This window comes from Dufourea novaeangliae, unplaced genomic scaffold, assembly GCF_001272555.1.
Source record: "Dufourea novaeangliae isolate 0120121106 unplaced genomic scaffold, ASM127255v1 scaffold81, whole genome shotgun sequence".
NCBI lineage: Eukaryota > Metazoa > Arthropoda > Insecta > Hymenoptera > Halictidae > Dufourea > Dufourea novaeangliae.
The window spans coordinates 905,006-921,902 of record NW_015373973.1 but is presented as its reverse complement, the minus strand read 5'-3'; the positions used below and the strand labels follow the sequence as shown (position 1 = coordinate 921,902).

General features: G+C 39.7%; 1 protein-coding gene across 1 annotated transcript in view; it reads right to left on the bottom strand.

The window, feature by feature from the left end:
* LOC107186856 (elongation of very long chain fatty acids protein AAEL008004-like) overlaps nucleotides 1-16,897 on the bottom strand; it is a 55,576-nt gene that overhangs the window by 11,492 nt on the left and 27,187 nt on the right. The window lies entirely within an intron of this gene.

Sequence of the window (16,897 nt, the reverse complement as noted above, 5' to 3'; positions counted from 1 at the left end):
TTTCTAGTTCGAACAGTGGTCATTCACATATGGGAACGACTACCTCTCGTTACAGAAGAAACCTTTCAGGAAGACAAGTCGCAGTGAAAAATTTGCTACAAGTCTCGGGGAAACTCCACTTTGTAGAGCCTCGAATGTATATCATTTCTTCTTCGGGGCACAAATTTTACGGGTGACTGATTGGAAATCTTTTCACATTTCTTGCAAAACGCGTGGACTGACTTTCAACGAAGTATTTTTCGTTTTATTAATACGTTCCATTCGACGCCTCGTAATAGTCACGACTGATTCCAGTTGTCTCCACCAGTTGAATAACAATCTTGTAAAAATCACCGAACAAATATCGATTCAGTTAAAGACAGCGAACCTGTAATAGACCCGAGTGATAGTTATTCAGGTCGACAAAGGATAAATCGCAAAAAGAGAGAACGGACGTAAAAATTTCCCCGGGGGAATCCGGTTTACATACAGTACACACATCCGTCAACGGCTCCCTGCAAAATATCGACTAGATTCTCAGCTTGAAAAGACACACCCGTCTGTATTCAACGGTCGTATTATTATTACGGAATCGTTTACGCGGTATCCTGGTTTGATTTTAAAAAAAAAGAAGTAGGTATATAGCGTCTCTACGAAATAATAATGAGCGAGCACTTGTAAGTGTAAAATTTCGTTCTCACTGGTGAATCTATCGGTATATGTTTCATGGTAACGGGACGCTTGCAAGCCAGACGGCCAATGAAATGTGCATAAAACCGGTTGGCGAGTCACGCGAGAATCACAGGAAATCGTGTCAACCGGCGGCGCGTCGGAGAGAAAGACCAAGCGGAGAGGTGCACTAGGAAGCGGAACTTCTGAATGTAACAACCTTGCGAGGGCACTTCCGTTCCGTAGATCCAGGCGCCGACGAAATTCTTCGTGGGACATTCTAGCTTAACAGATAAATCACCCAAACCGATCGACTCCAGTGTCCACAAGCTTCATCGACTTCAATACCTTCCACATTTTTGTTTTCGAGTATTTTATTATATAACACCAGTTTATTATGTAATCTTTCCTTATACCTTATGAAACAATACCGTTATATTTTATCGTAATTACTGGGAGGCAAGAATGAAAGTGTCTTAATCTTCTCAGTATTTAGACGGAATTCAAGTTCGCAGCCGAGGAACTAATACTAAACCTTTTAATCACAGTGGTAAATTACATACATGACAACAGTAGTAAGAACTCTAACAGCATAATGTGACAATTTCTCCTTTCACCCTAATCTAAGGGTTTCTTATCTATAAGCACTGAAATTTAAAAGTCTATTAATATGCTACCGGTCAGTATCATGTTAAAAAGACGCGACAGGATACTCAAAGATACACTGTACATGTATCGATTGTACAAATACCGTTGTGATTATTAAATTAAACAGAAATGAAACAACATATGCATATCTATGTATATTATAAAAACCTCTTAAAACAATGTTGCATATGCAGATATGTCATTTGAATACTTTCGTCATTAATTACATAACATACGAAATTTACGAATACTTTGGTCTCCCTGCTATATGCACACATTAGATACTGAAAAAATGCCAGAAGAAGACGAATAATTATAAATCGATCACTGGAACCGGTCCGGCACTTCCAGCGCTAAATACATATACATATTCCGAGGACTAAAGAGACCGCAAATACGTACTCCAAAAACAAAAAATCAATAATCGATCCTTACCGAAAATGAACTGGCTCGGAAAGAAAATAAAAAGATGATCGTACGACGATCCACGGTTCACGGCAGCATCCTCCACCGGCAAGAGAAGCGTCCAACGACACGATCGACGTGATCGTCCCCGGAGGGTGTGCGTGTTCGTGTGTTTGTTGTATTAATACAGAGGTCGTGATCCCTGACACCACCAACGACGACGACGACGACCGGTCGCGAGAACGATCTTACGAATTCTTGTGAAAGCAGGATGACGACGGACAGGACAACCGGTGGAAAATCAGCGTGGAGTAGCGAAGGACGATCGCGATTCCTCGATCCCGCGTGATCCGACGTTTCTGATGTACTGAGGGACCTGATCGCGCCACACTGCGGCTACTTTCTACGTACACGGAGTAGGATAAGGTGCAAGAAGTGGGGTATCGAACGATAAGCCCGCTGGGTTCGCAAATTGGTGGGGTACGCTGGCTCCCCATTTCCCACATTCCGGCAATTATTCCGTGTTTTTCTTGGGAACGCGTTTATCAGAGGTTATCCTGAAGGACACCACCGATGATCGTCGGAAACGTCGGAGTTGTCATGAATTATGGGATTTTCCCTTCGATGGTTCTGTCAACGGAAATGCGCAGCCACGTTGCCGTCGTTCTTGCGACACTGTAATTTCTAGTAATTTCAAGTGGTAACTGAGTGGAAAGCGAGTGATTCTGGAATAAATTAAACTCGATATGCAGTATATGCCACGGGAAATTATGTGCGACCGAGGCATATGGAGGACCTTGCGGTATTCGAGTCGTCCTGTATTCCTACGAAATATAGGTAACCCCTGATAATTCCATACCTCAAAGACGTTCAGTTTATATTTTCTTATTATTCGTTAGTAATATTGTTATATTTCAACAGAAGTCTAGCTTTCAATCATTCCGTTCTATTGTAATACCTTTAATCGCGAAATTACTACCTCAGCAACCAATATTCAGTTACCGTAGGCGCGAACATCGATCACCGAATTGTGAACACAGGTAAGCAGAGTCACTGTCCTCGTGATTACCATCGAGTTTCCACTACCGGTAGACCGATAAACCGTTTCGAACTTGAACGAAACAAACCTGTAGCAAGTGTGAACGCTCTCTTACGCAATGATCGTAACGGGCGAAAGTATGATACGGGAAGTAACTGTCTAATAAATGGAGAAGCAGCGCATCCAGCCGCAGCGAGCATCACGGATCCCAACTCTACCGCTGATGTGCGTTATCTGACGGTGGTTACGTCACGTGAAGTTGAGAAAGTTGTAAAACTGACGTCGTAGTTGCCCTTTCCCTCGACACATTGTTTAAATATTCTCGAATCCATTATCCCTGCACGTTTCAAAACAACCCCGAAATCACTGAATTACAAATCCTTTGTTCGATCCGTCCGAGGATTTGGTATTTCGAGTAGGTACGGTCTTTCAAGTTTTTTCAGCGATCGACTGCGTCAATCGTATTATTTGCGTTCCCTTGTGAAGTTAGTATTTCGACGAAACAGTTTTTTAACTGGATTGACGCTCGATGAATCACGAAACGAAATAACACGAGAACCTGAAATCCAAGCTCATTTTTTTCAACCACCAGGGGAATCCCTAGTGAGTAGTTCTTTCTTGTTTTGATTGTCTGATTTTTATTGAAGGTAACAACCGGTTGAAACGCGTATTGATCTCACCATTTCACGATCGTTAGCGAAAATGAAGAAAAAACACGTTGCAGATCACACCTGTAAAACTAGTTTTTAAACGGAATTGGTGTTTTCTGTTTAAGCGTTCACACTTCTTACCGATCGTTCCTCCAACCGGAGAGCAAGTCACGCTACTTTTATTAACGTTTTGCTCCCGCTTTTACAGCCAATGAGCAGAGAACATAGGTCATCGGTAGAAATGTCAAATAATCCATAATACCCTTAACAAAATTTATGCGTATGATTTGTATAGAAACAATGTTTGATGGAACTGCGAAGTTTCATTTTTTAACACTAGAACTACCGAACAAGTCAGAATGACTGGTCAGTACAGCCTTACAACGATTAAATCAGGTAATTTATAAATTCATAAAATTTTTAAAAATTGTCAACTTTACCGATCGATAAAAATAGGTATACGTTTATCGTCGGTAATTCTAGTGTAATATTAACGACCAAAGGAACCCACAAACCATACATTATATGTTACGAAAATACTAATTTTCAGAGATTAACTTGAGCACAATTCTAAATCCTATACCATGAAAGCTAGTAAATTAATGGAAATTCCAATGAAACAGCATGTATATCGATGCAAAAGTTTCGCATAATGAAACGAATCGAAAGAATTGTACTTGATTTAGAGTGATTTGGTGCGAACAAAACGATACTCTATTCTTTCTATTTCTTTTCTGTTAGAACTAACCCAATTTCTGGTCATAACATACACGTAGTATTTCGACACACCCAGCGTGCTCACGAAAAATACATACAATACCTAACAATTTTCCTGGTTAAACACGTTCCTCGGGCCACCAAGCGTGGAATTTCGCGATGCCTACCACGAGCACCAGGTAAGTGGAGAACTTTAATACCTGTACGGCTCGTTAATCGGGCAAACAATCGACCGGCTACATTAACCTGGTCGATATCAAAGATTAGCCTCGATCGTGATTTACCAATTTTGCGAAAGATCTCGTCGATCAGACAATCGATCCCGTGTATACGCAGTCTCGTTCGTTAACTGGGTCACCACTATTCATATTTTCCTGTCGCGGCTGTTTGACTAAGTGATGCAATTTCAACGTGGTCGTCCAACGTCGACGTCGTGGATCCATCTTGTTCGTCGCGAATGCGGTACAGAGATGCGAAACAGAGACTGGGGCTGAGAGGACGCAAGTATTTAGCAAGAAGCCTCCAGCTGCCTCCGACGATCGGGCTCTCCCTACGATTTTGCAATCGGCCATCGGGACCAATGGCTGTTGCAAATACTCGCGGCTGCGACGTGGTGTTAACTTCGATTAATATTAGTAATCGCTTAGAAAGGAGTCGCGTGTGTGTTGAAAGACGACACAGGAACGCGCGATTTTTGTGACCCGGCGCGACACGGCGCTCCCGTTTATTTAACAGGTGTGTCGAATATTCGACCAGACCAGATTGCCGGGGTTTGCTAATTTAAACAAAAATTCATATATTATAATTAAGTTGTTTATGTGTATTAACATCTGAAACAATAATTCAGTGACTCTTGCTTGAATCAACGGACTACCATGGGAAGATATGCCGTCAATCAAATGGCGGTGTTGTTGACGGTGATACAAGTACAACAATTCGACTTTTTGATCATTATTCGTCGCACGATTTGTCATAGCTGACACGCCCATAAAAGTCACGATTACAGATGTTTCACGATTTACGGAAATTTTTTGCGTTCTAAATCATCGAAAAACAATATCAAGCATTCCTAGTAGCTAATGCATTTTAGCGAAAATTTATTCGATTTGTGTCTCGTCGGCGTTTCGTATTACGAGCATATAAAGTTATGTTAACGGCACAGAAAGTATTCTAATTCACCGGTGCGTGCATGGTTGAGCGAATACAAGAACCCCAACGGCTTAGGCCCGACGCACACGAGGGCCACGCGTTATTTTACAGTCGCGTCGATTTGACGCCGCGTTCTGGCAGTAAGTACATTCATTTATAATTTATATGAAGCAATTAACGCAGATATCCGCATCAACTTTGCGTCTTGTTTGCGTTTTAACAAATAAATACTAGAACGCGACTTGGTCGCAGCATTTTAGCAATACATATATGATACATTGAAGGACAAAAGTATTCGTACACCCTTTAAAACGGAACAACTTTTCTTAAATTGGTCCAAATGACTTGGATTCTTTTGTGAAGTTAGGAACATTAGTTTACTAAATGATGTGTAAAAAAAAATTTGAAAAATTTGCAATTGGTTCGAGTCTGGAAGAAAATGGTAAAGGTTGCTTTTTACAGCTTTTTTATTTGAAACTGTAATGAATATGTAATGAATACATATCGAAGATTTATGTAAATAGGACGCAAAAGTGCCGCCGAAACCTGCATCACGTGTGAATTGCTTCATATAAATAAATGTACTGCCAGAACGCGGCGTCAAATCGATTCGACTGCAAAATAATTCGTGCCCATCGTGTGCGCCGGGCCTTAAAGGTGCCTCGCGTCTCGTGTACATTTGCATATCTCGACTAAGTAGATGTCGATAACAACTTCCATATAATTATAAACATGGTATTTTATCGACACGTATGCGTAACAAATTTGTATTGTTTACGAAGCCGAAATATTTCGATACTTTGCATCGTAAAAATATAATATTTTACACTTTTTTCTGGAACAAACTGTGTTCTCCCAAATCGTTTGCACAATGAAAACCATAAATTATTAGATAGACCTAAAGTAGTCAGGTCACTTTTACCTACGTTACCATAACAGAGGCTATTAAATTTCTGAACGATTCGATTCTTGCTGTTCTGATACCACGAGAAACCTGTTCTCTCCGATCACGAGCGAAAATATAAAAAGCCTGCACGAGAGGCTACCACTGAAACGCACGAATTTTCCCAGTTGCCGCACCTTTCGACTTACAATGCCTCGGAAGGTATCCAACGATGTGCAACGGCTGGAAATGTCAAAAAGTCACGGTTTGCGTAGTCCGCCTGTCGTTGCCACGGAGACTTTACGCGATTCGCGAAAAATCTCTGTGACCGAGTCAGCGACGAGTCCCCGTACTATCCACCACCAAGGAGTATCTCGGATCCGACTGTGAACTTCTCCAACTTTTTTTTTCATTTTTGAACTTTTCATTGAAAAGAACGGTTGGACAGGTTGAGTGACCCAGAAAGTTCATGGACCGTAAGCAATCAACGATATTCGCAGGTGTACGATAATCTTTCAACTAGCTACTGTGACTTTGTTTACACTTTCAATAGAGCTCCAGGATCCTCGAAATGGTCCTTGGCGGATGTTTCAAAAATATCAATTACCTTCTCGGAAACATTCGTGGAAATTTATCGTTTCTTCGTTTAACGGGATCAAGAGTGTGTGTTTTTTTGTGTGTGTAGGCAAAAAGCAATTCGATTGAGCGGCGGGCTCTCACCGGAGTGTGGTAACAGACACAACGAAATACAAATGGAAAGCAAGAAGCAATATAATGCGATATTACTAAATTTTGATTGCGCTAAGAACGTAATGCTTAAATGTATGAGTAGTTTTTAGTTAGTGAACAAAAATTACGACATACCTGTAACACGTAAAAATCACAATAGCACGAAAAATGAACTTATCGTTGGCGATAAACTTATCGTTCAGCAAAGTTATTCTCGACATAATTTTTTCATGGTGGTTTGTTAAATTTAAATTTGAATAATGAGATATTAAAATAAAATATTTTGTGAAGCACGTGAGAAGATAAGATGTTAATTAAAAGTGAATACAGATGTGCACTAATCGTTGTACGATAATATAGAGTGCTCCAAAGAAAATATTAACACTTATATATATATGAAAGTTACTGTTTCTTGAAAAACAAAAATATGTATATACGTATACATATATCTGTACAAATTCTCAATATGAGTGTTAACATTTTTTTCAAGCACCCTGTATAGAAGTCGTTACAAACACTAAATGATACTTATCTAGTGGCAGTCATTTAATTGGCTCTTTAAAATCAACAGTTAACAGACCAGAACACTTACTAATACATTTTTCTGTGCTAACAGGCCAAACCGAATAATATACTATCATCTCTCTCGATCTTATCCTGCGAAAAATTGACGTGTTTCTTTTGAATAGACACGACTGGGAGAAAGCTTATTAATTAACACCCTGTTAGAACAATGTTAATATATTGTAAAATGTATTATTATGTCGGGGATAGAAATTAGAAATTCGAAAAGAACACAAATCGAAAACAATAATCTTTCTCACCGCAGCGTCGCAAAAGCAACAAACTTAAAAAATTACAGGAGCTCGTTTGACCCATCAATATGGATATTCCTACTGCGACAGAAATTGTTTGTGGTTTGCGTAAATTAATAAATTATACACGCTCGCGGAAAAACATGTAGAAGAGCAGAACCGAAGAGAGTTATAATTAATGCGCCGGCGTAATTTAGCGAGCGAATGGAATTCAAAATAAAATACGCGAAAGAGGAAAGATCGAACGATCCGAGAAACGTTTCGCCACTGCGACAAAGGTTCTCGTTCCGCCTTTTCTCGTAAAAAAATCGCTTAGTCACGTACATTTCGTGGGACACTGTTAGAGCAAATATGTTGCAGACGGAAGCTAGTTTTCAAATCTACGAGATATTGATTTACACGTCGAATAAATTCATTCGAACACGTTCGTGCAAATAATATACGGGATTTGATAAATCCTCGGAGTTTTCACTCGAAATAACACGTGCATAAATATGTATGTCGCGATAATTGGATTAATCAGAAAGTCGAAATGACGAGACGAGAATAAGTAAGCAGAAAATTATTCGACTTCGCGTCAGCTGGTCCGATTTCATACAATCGAAATTATTCCTGCGACAAATAATACGCGAGGTATGTAAAAAAGCGAATCTACGGTCTAATAATCATTATTCAAACGGAACAGAGTCCCGATTCCACGAACAAAATATCTGTTCTTATTTCATACTAAACAGAAAAGAACTGTTTTTTATCGCGTACATACAAATCAAAGCGACATATACTGGTGTTGCACAGTGTAACCGGAGATGTCGAGACGAAGAGCTGGGGGACAGTTCCTCGAATTCCCACGGTGTCATCCTCCGTCTCTGATACAACAAATACTTAGCATAACATTTGCTAATCAACGGAACCGTGCGCAAGAAAAAGGTCTATCAAAGACGATTGATGAACGGGTCATTATCACGCAAGAAACTTCGAGACACGTAGGAAAGATTTCCGCGACACCAACAAAAAAATACTATTTACAAGGAACTAATTAGTACGAAATTACCGGCGGGTATTTATTATTTTCCGACTGTCCTTTCGTGCGCAGAACAAAAAAGTACTGATATTAACCACCGATACCGGGCAATAAAAAGCCGTACATAACAAATAAACAACGATTGACTTTGCCCATTGACGGTAATCGAGTAACCTTTTACCAATTTGTATCGGTTGATGAAGTAGGTAATGGAAATGTCAGAATCTTCGTTTATTACACGGGTACATCTATCGCGTTAATTTTTTCCTGCTCTACTCCATCGAATTGCAGAAAAGTGGTGACCCTTAGCATCGAAACAAAACCTTAGTAAATGGATTGTAATGAAACTTGCAACCTTTGTAATGAAATTACGAAAAGAAAAATACGCAATAATGGTTGTGCATTTCACGCGCTAACACGATTAGGTAATAGATTTTTCTATTTAGCCGATTTCATCGTTCCTTTTTGCACATCTAAGCAAATTCTCTATTTGGATGCATGATTTGTCGTTTCTAATCAAGTGGCCCAAATAATCCAAACTAAAATAGACTGTTGCATTCCTGTTTTCGGAGCAACAGTGAAATTCAAAAACATATAAAGCTATTGCAAAGAAAAGATGACCATATTTTCTGAAACATATTTTCATAAAAAAATATGTAAATTCTGTATGTTCGTCATTGTGCTTCAAGTACTTGCACGTTTCGTCTATTTTTCCTTGGTAATACAATAAAAAACTAAAACAGGACACCCTTAATCTAATGCTTGTGACATTCACACGGAGAAAATATTCTCAAATTTATTGTGAAACTTTCCATCGTTCAAGGAAACAATTTTTTTGTAGAACGCGTGATCGTAACAAAACCGTGGCAATAATTTTCACGCAGCCCGTGAAGACGAACCGGTTGCGGTTCGACAGGCGCTGGTAACTCCTGTCGACGGACTTTCTGTTGTAAGTATTACAATTGTACTTTCTTGAGTGTACAGATAAGTTTCAATTTGTCACAATTAAATATGGCACACTTCGAACTTAATTAATTCTCTAACTATCAATGAAATATTTATGTAGCACATGCTATCGAAATTATTATATTTTGGATCATTCTACCGGCCAAGTCTTGCATATTCATTCAGTTATTATCTCCGCTAATAACAAGACACGTCTGTAAATAAAAACATTTATATCCACTTATGCACTTTTCCTTTTTATTATGTTAATGAAATTATTCAAAATGCCAGTATCTCTTAGTCGATATAAATGTCACGATAAGTTTCCAGTTTGAATTAAGTGACTATATTCATCAATGTTATACATATTCATAGCGAAGACAATTCTATCAATGTAATAGCAATTAATAAAAAACGAGTCAAAGAAAGAGAACTGAAGCATAATGACACGAAATGTTTATTAAATGGCAGGTTGAAATATGTTTGATGGAATCAAATATATCTCGATTCTAGTTGAATTAATATAACATCTTTTAAACTTTATTCCTTTAGCACAAACGCGACTAAAATAGCCTCATAAAGAACGGTTTCTGGTACCACGAAAACAAACATTTCTCTTGAGCGTAAAACAATTGTATTCCAATCGAAATACGTTACATCGTCAGACATTATATTATATCAGAAATTTGTATACTCCTTGATTCAACAGGTATACATGTATTAACACTACAATATAATATCGTTTTAGATTTTGTTCTGTCCAACTCAAAAGTCTACACGAATTTTACAGACGAGGAATACATACGAAACAGATTTAAAATCACGAAACCGCGATGAGAATGAAGTTCTATGAATTTCGCCGACAACACGGTAATCAAACCGTAAATCTCATCTCAGCCAGCGACCTTATCTCTCTTATGGAACACGTACGGCAGATTTCTATCGTGTCCAACCCGCGTTATGCGTTTCAAATTGCTGGCATTCCTGCCGTTTTAATCCCAATTGTACTCCCGCGTAGGCATACCGACGGACGGGAACACCGGTTTCGTGCAACAACTGCCAACGGTCTGTCTTAAGGGAATAAAACAGCGAGGCCGTGGGGGGTTCTGGTTCCCGTGAACCCAATAAACAAAATTGAAGAGAAAATCTGTGAATCAATTTTTTGGACATCACATGTTAAGTGTCACATATTAGTACCACAAGTAAAGAATTTTAATGTTAGGTTGTACCTATAAGGAACCCACTACATTTTGTCAAATTCAATACTCGTTTTCGATGAGATCAGTAACCCACACAGGTAGGTTGTACCTATAAGGAACCCACTACATTTTGTCAAATTCAATACTCGTTTTCGATGAGATCAACCCACACAGTTTCAGTGAAATTTATCCTCATTCTTCAATGTTCGCCGCCATTTTGGAAGGAAAGAGAGTAAAACGACGTTCCTTGGTTGTTTGTTGAATTTTTTATCAGTATACCTATCAGAATGAAGTATAGTTGAAGATAAAGCCAGATGTGGACAAACAACGAGAAGATTCTTTAAAAGTCTACCCGAAGAAAACAAAATATATTCGTAAAGAAGCCTTTCTTTTTCTTTTCCATACCGATCTATAGTCCGAACTTTGATCTCTAATTTATATGCACACAGAACAAATTGAGACACCTTTTTTCACGGTATTGTATGTACCCGTAAATGTTCTTTCAGCTACAGTTCAAGAATGGAGCTCGAGTTTCGAAACGAATTTTTCGGAGATTTGTGAAGAATACCTCAAGGTGAAGTTGTATTAAAATACAAGATAGATCGTGGCAAGCAGCAAAAACATGACAAGATTATAAACCGAAAGGAAAACAACACCAGTCGTTACGATGCGAAATATGTAGGTATGTATAAATGATCCTATTAATGTAGTGTCGCTAGTAAATATCCCGTACACATCTGACAGTCCTTTTTTTTCTCGACCACGACTGGAAAATACGAGGATTTTGTGACTCTGTCTTATTTTTACTTCCGCGTGACTATCTATTCAAAATTCGTTCGTCGTCACTGGAGTACCCATTAATCAAAATAACCGGACTAACCGAGACAGGTTATTAGGGAAAAACGTTCTCCGTCATCTGCAAAATATATTTTGTCTGCTAAATCTTTTTTTCTTTCTTCCGTTTTAACTAAACATGTTAAAAATATAAAAAAGTGTCCATAATGGTTTAAGATACTATAACACAGCGATAATGCTAATTCTCGCCCATTCACCATTATATGTATGGGTCGTTTGGAAAATTCTTAGCAATTCGAGCACAGTGCGTACAATTTTTACCTTTTTACTGGTCGAAGCAAAAAACCTTTCACCTTGTGAACAACTACAAATACTCCTCACAAGTATACAAACGCCTGGAGTGGATGTCACATTTCTTTCTTCTTGATATTCCACACACTGCTGAAATCCCTGCAATTATTTCCCAGAATAATTTCTTTTTAATCGAAACAATTGAATTTGTACATTACTGGAACGATGAAATTAATTGAAAATGAAAAGAAATTGAAAAAAGGAAAGTCGTAAATAAAAGAACATTAAAAACGCTACGTACTTTCCAACAAACTCCAATATGTTGACAGTAATAGGTGTAGTTATAACGAACGACTGTGAAAACCTTATACATATAACTGTTAACAGTAATGTTAACTCTGGCGCCTGTCATCGCAAGAAAAGTAAAATAAGGATTATTTCAATGAAAAAGAAAGTCATTCGCGTAGATATCTACATCGTAGCTTGCGGTAGGTCGTTTGAATCGCTTCCCCCGAAGATACGTCACATATTCAAGAGAATTCAAAAACGTCTTATCGGGTCGCGAGAATCTGTTTCTCGGGTTCTATGACGCGATCTACGTGATCAGCTTGAAAACGATCCGACGCACGGGAATCCAGAGTTCTGTTTCATTATCCACGCGAGCTGACGAGCTTCCACCTAAACACTGGTTCGGCCGAAATTTGCCTTTCAAAGTGGGAGGGGGATTTCACGAACAAGGATATACGGTATTTCTGGCTAGTTGCTGATACACGGGGTGCATACGTCACGCGAGATGAGAATGAAGTTCGTTTACCTACACGGTACGAAGATCTGCATATTAAAGCTGCGCATATTTAACTACATCGCGCAGCACTCTATTCGTTGCTCGTTCCTTTCTGACAAAAATCACGAATACTTCAAATGGACTAAACATTAATCATTCGACCATTTAATAATTTACCATATACGAACCATTTAGTCGAAGAACGGCGAAAGGTGGATGTTGTATTGGAATCTCGGGAAGGTTCGGAGACACGAATGCGCGCACAGAGCGTGAAGTACGATGTCGAACAGTCAAAGAAGCCTAAACGCGAAACGGTTATTCGATTGGGTTAGCGTTGCAAAAATTTCTTAACCTTTTGAGTTTGATAGCCTGAAGCAACGAGGAACACAAAGACCTATCATATGATATTAAATTTTTCGTCACGTATCGGCCTTTCGTTGTACGTGAACGGTGCCGCGGTATTATCTCTCGTTTTTTTTCTTTTTTTTTTTCTACGACGGTCATTTTGCCCGTAGTAATTTTACGTCATCGGTGGTATTCTAATAGGATAATAACAATCTTGCCGAAACCAACGAGAATTTACGTCCCTTTATTTAACGGACACTTGGTCCGTCGAAACGAACGATCCTTTTCCTCAAAAGCCGGTAATTACATGCACAAACTTCGAACTCACAATAAAATTATGGAGACTGAATTCTTGACGGATTAGTTTGCGAACTATATACTAATCAATCTCGAAAGTTCCAAGGCAGATAGTATTAACAGCGAAAAATTTTCTTTTTTACGACCAGTTTAATCATTCGAGTAGATCTATCATTCTACGAAAGACCAATGTCGTAATATCCTTCCGGGTCTACTCAGTTTTCGACCTGTGCCACGACACTTTTTATCACTCTGTGACGCAGTGGATTAAGTAATGGATTATATCATATTTGTAAATGCTACACTACGTTTGATTACTTTATGCGAAAACACTGTAAATAGCAGTGACAACGATCGTTATTATAGGTATCGAACATTCGTCTAGAGCTGTATAAATACGCAACGAACATCATCCAAGCATGCGTGATTATTACCCGTCGCATTTGTTTACCCCATCGCATCACGGTGTTTTCTGTTGACAATAATATCTTCTGACATACGTGTCCGTGTACAAGAGGAACGATAAACAATGATTATGTAGTACAATTGATATTCAGAGTAAGACCAAGGAAAGCACCGATAACGTTCATGGTCACTCGCGCTCGAATATTCGGGTCGTGGATCTACGAGAACGAATCTGCTCAGTTAACGAGGCTGCCTGGCCAGAAAGAAAGTGTTGTCCGTGTACGAGATACGTTGCTCGATTTCTTATATTTTTACCTGTTGACGATCGAGCAAAACCTGAAGCAGCCGTACGTGGCAGCATGGACCGAACGGCAGGTGTATCAAACTATCAACCCGATTCACTCGTGGATGACAAAGGAAAATTACTTGTCCTTCCATCGATGATAGAAATTCAGCAAGATTTCGATCGATGGAACATAAACATCACAAAATAAATATTAACCTTCGATAATGTAAAAAATTCTTCGTGAACCACTTCAGTCAATAAGAAGCTGATGAGTGCAACGAAAAGTCTCCAGTGTTCGAAGTTACGAAACAACGGCCACGGGGACAAGAAATAGATGATCTCGTGAGCTATAATAGATCGCGTCCTTCCATATAATTTCCAGCAGCTGTCACGAGGCTGTGTCAAGAAATCGAAGAAACGATCGAGGATTTTTCCAGAAACATGTAGTAGACCCGACAGTCATTAATCGTGACGATACGTTAATTCCGACACGGCGAAATCATCCGGTACTTGCGGTCGGTCGGGGGAGGGCGTGAACTCGAGGAGCAGGTTAATCAGGCCCCGTTTCTTCGTCGTTGTTCCATCGGGAACGGGTGACCATGGACGAGGCCGAAAAGTGAATGGCCGACGAAAGTCTTTCGTGAAGAAGCGGCGCAGTGTGGCTAAAGTGTCTGTAGGTCATACACATGGCCCGGTCCATCGATTCCAGATGGCGGAAGAGAGGACCCCGCCTTCGCGTACAAGTGATTCTTTAGTCTCTCGATGACTCTTTAAGGGGTTATGCTCAGTCAGGAGACCGAAAAAAAGAGTAATTTTGGGGAATTTCTTTTCTTACAAACTGTGACACCTTTTTAAAAAAATGTTTTTGTATTGGAAACAGTGTATTTTAAAGAGTATCTCATAATTATTTATTAAAAGATTTATCTAATATATTAAATTGTTTACTCTTCGAACGAACGACTTTTGGGGATGTTTACATGGAGCAGTTTACAGTCGTAACAAGCTGAATTCACTATAATGCGTCGAGGCTGGCTCGTCTCGTAGCGGAAATAAAATAACCTTAATCTACTGCACTGGATCAGGGAAAAAGTAGTGACCCATTACACACTCCAAACTATATATCTTGTCAATGAATTGACTAATTATCTTGTGTAAACGAACGAACGAACGCTTAGAATACATAACTACTCGGGATCATTGGTGGTGATTTCGATGCACGGTGTAGCAGTAGTACGCGTAACACAAGTTCCGAATATGACTTTCGTTATTCTTCTTGATTGTAGCAATTTTACAACTGCAATGATATTCTGGTAGTAAAAAAAATATATGAATTATCCTTTTCCTTAAAAGCCCGCGATCTTGTTCATCAATTCTGAATCACGATAAAACAAAGAATATCGAAATCTCGATAGATTTTTATCGATTGGCAGAAGATTGTGATAGGAAGATTTATATTTCGAGCAATAATGGAACGCCTCGGAGATGAGTGTAACCGTTGACGCAAATTGCGCAAAGAACGTTGTCAGTTACAGATTGTGTTGTTTAATTATTTAATTTCCGTCGCGATAAGGACACAGAACAGGCGATTTGTCTAATTATCAATGTCGAGGACTTTCCACAAAAACGAACACAGTAACGCAAGCAAGCGGCTTTTTTATCAACGAGAAAGGAAATGTTAAACGACCATCGGGATGATCGCATTGTTACGTCTTCCGGGTAAGGAGTTGGTAAACAGTTCGTAAACATTACGCTGAAGGGACAAAAAGTAATTAATAACCACTCGAGCAAATCAAAAACAAGGATCGTAAAAAAGTGAAACCGAACTAAAATCAACAATTTTGAAAATGATAAGGATCAGCTAGTTAATATCGTTAAAACAGTAGTGCAAAATGAATCAAAATTTAATTCCGCATATTCGATACAATCAATAAACATCCTGTATACATATAAGAACATAACATTTAAAAAACCTTCAGAACCGGTTCAGGGGAAAAAGGAAAAAGAATTCAACAGAACGAAAATGAAAATCACAGTGAAACGAGACTTCCGGCCCGCGGTACAGTAAATCCTCTGTATAGAAATCGAAATTTCGAGTCCCCAGCAACGAATAAGCAATGGAGGTGGTCGGCCGTAGTTCCGAACGACCTTGGCCAGAGGGTGTGTGTTAACTGTGGCTCGAGAGGACGCGAGACGCGAGTGCCCCTCTCTCCGTCACGGAATTAGAACGTGTTAGGAAGGGAGACCTTGACTCCCCGTGGCATGGGGATTTTCAGGCGATCACCTAAGGCCCACACGCCCCCACCCCGGGCCGCCTCTCAACCGCTTGCTTAACCAATACTTAAACCGCGGTTTCGCTGCGCCGCGGACTATTCAAGCAGCATCGACCGTTGGACCCGCATTCTGTGCATGTGTCTTCGCGAGAACGCGTGGACACGCTCTTCTCGTACATCCGGTATCGAAATCGAAAACGACACACATAGACGCGCGCGTGTGAAACTCAATCGGGAACGTTTAAACACGGGTCGCGACCGCGAAACCGTGACTGGATGTTCTCACTCGCATCCCTTTCTTTGCCGTCGAAAACGCGACGCGTGTGACCGAGGTGTGTCCAAGGGTTGCGATTTACCCAATATCTCTAAAAGGACTGAATGATAGTGTACGGAGTATCTAGTCCGAGAAAACAGAGGAATTCCACCTGAAACAACCAAGGACGTCCTTCAACCCCTCCTCGAGTCTCGAACGAGGCGGCCCTTCGGTGCAATTGCGACCGAGTTTCTTTGACGTCAGAGAGGTTCCTGTGATAGCGAGGAGGTTGATACGGGCCGAGGCGTCCGGTGAAGTGAAGT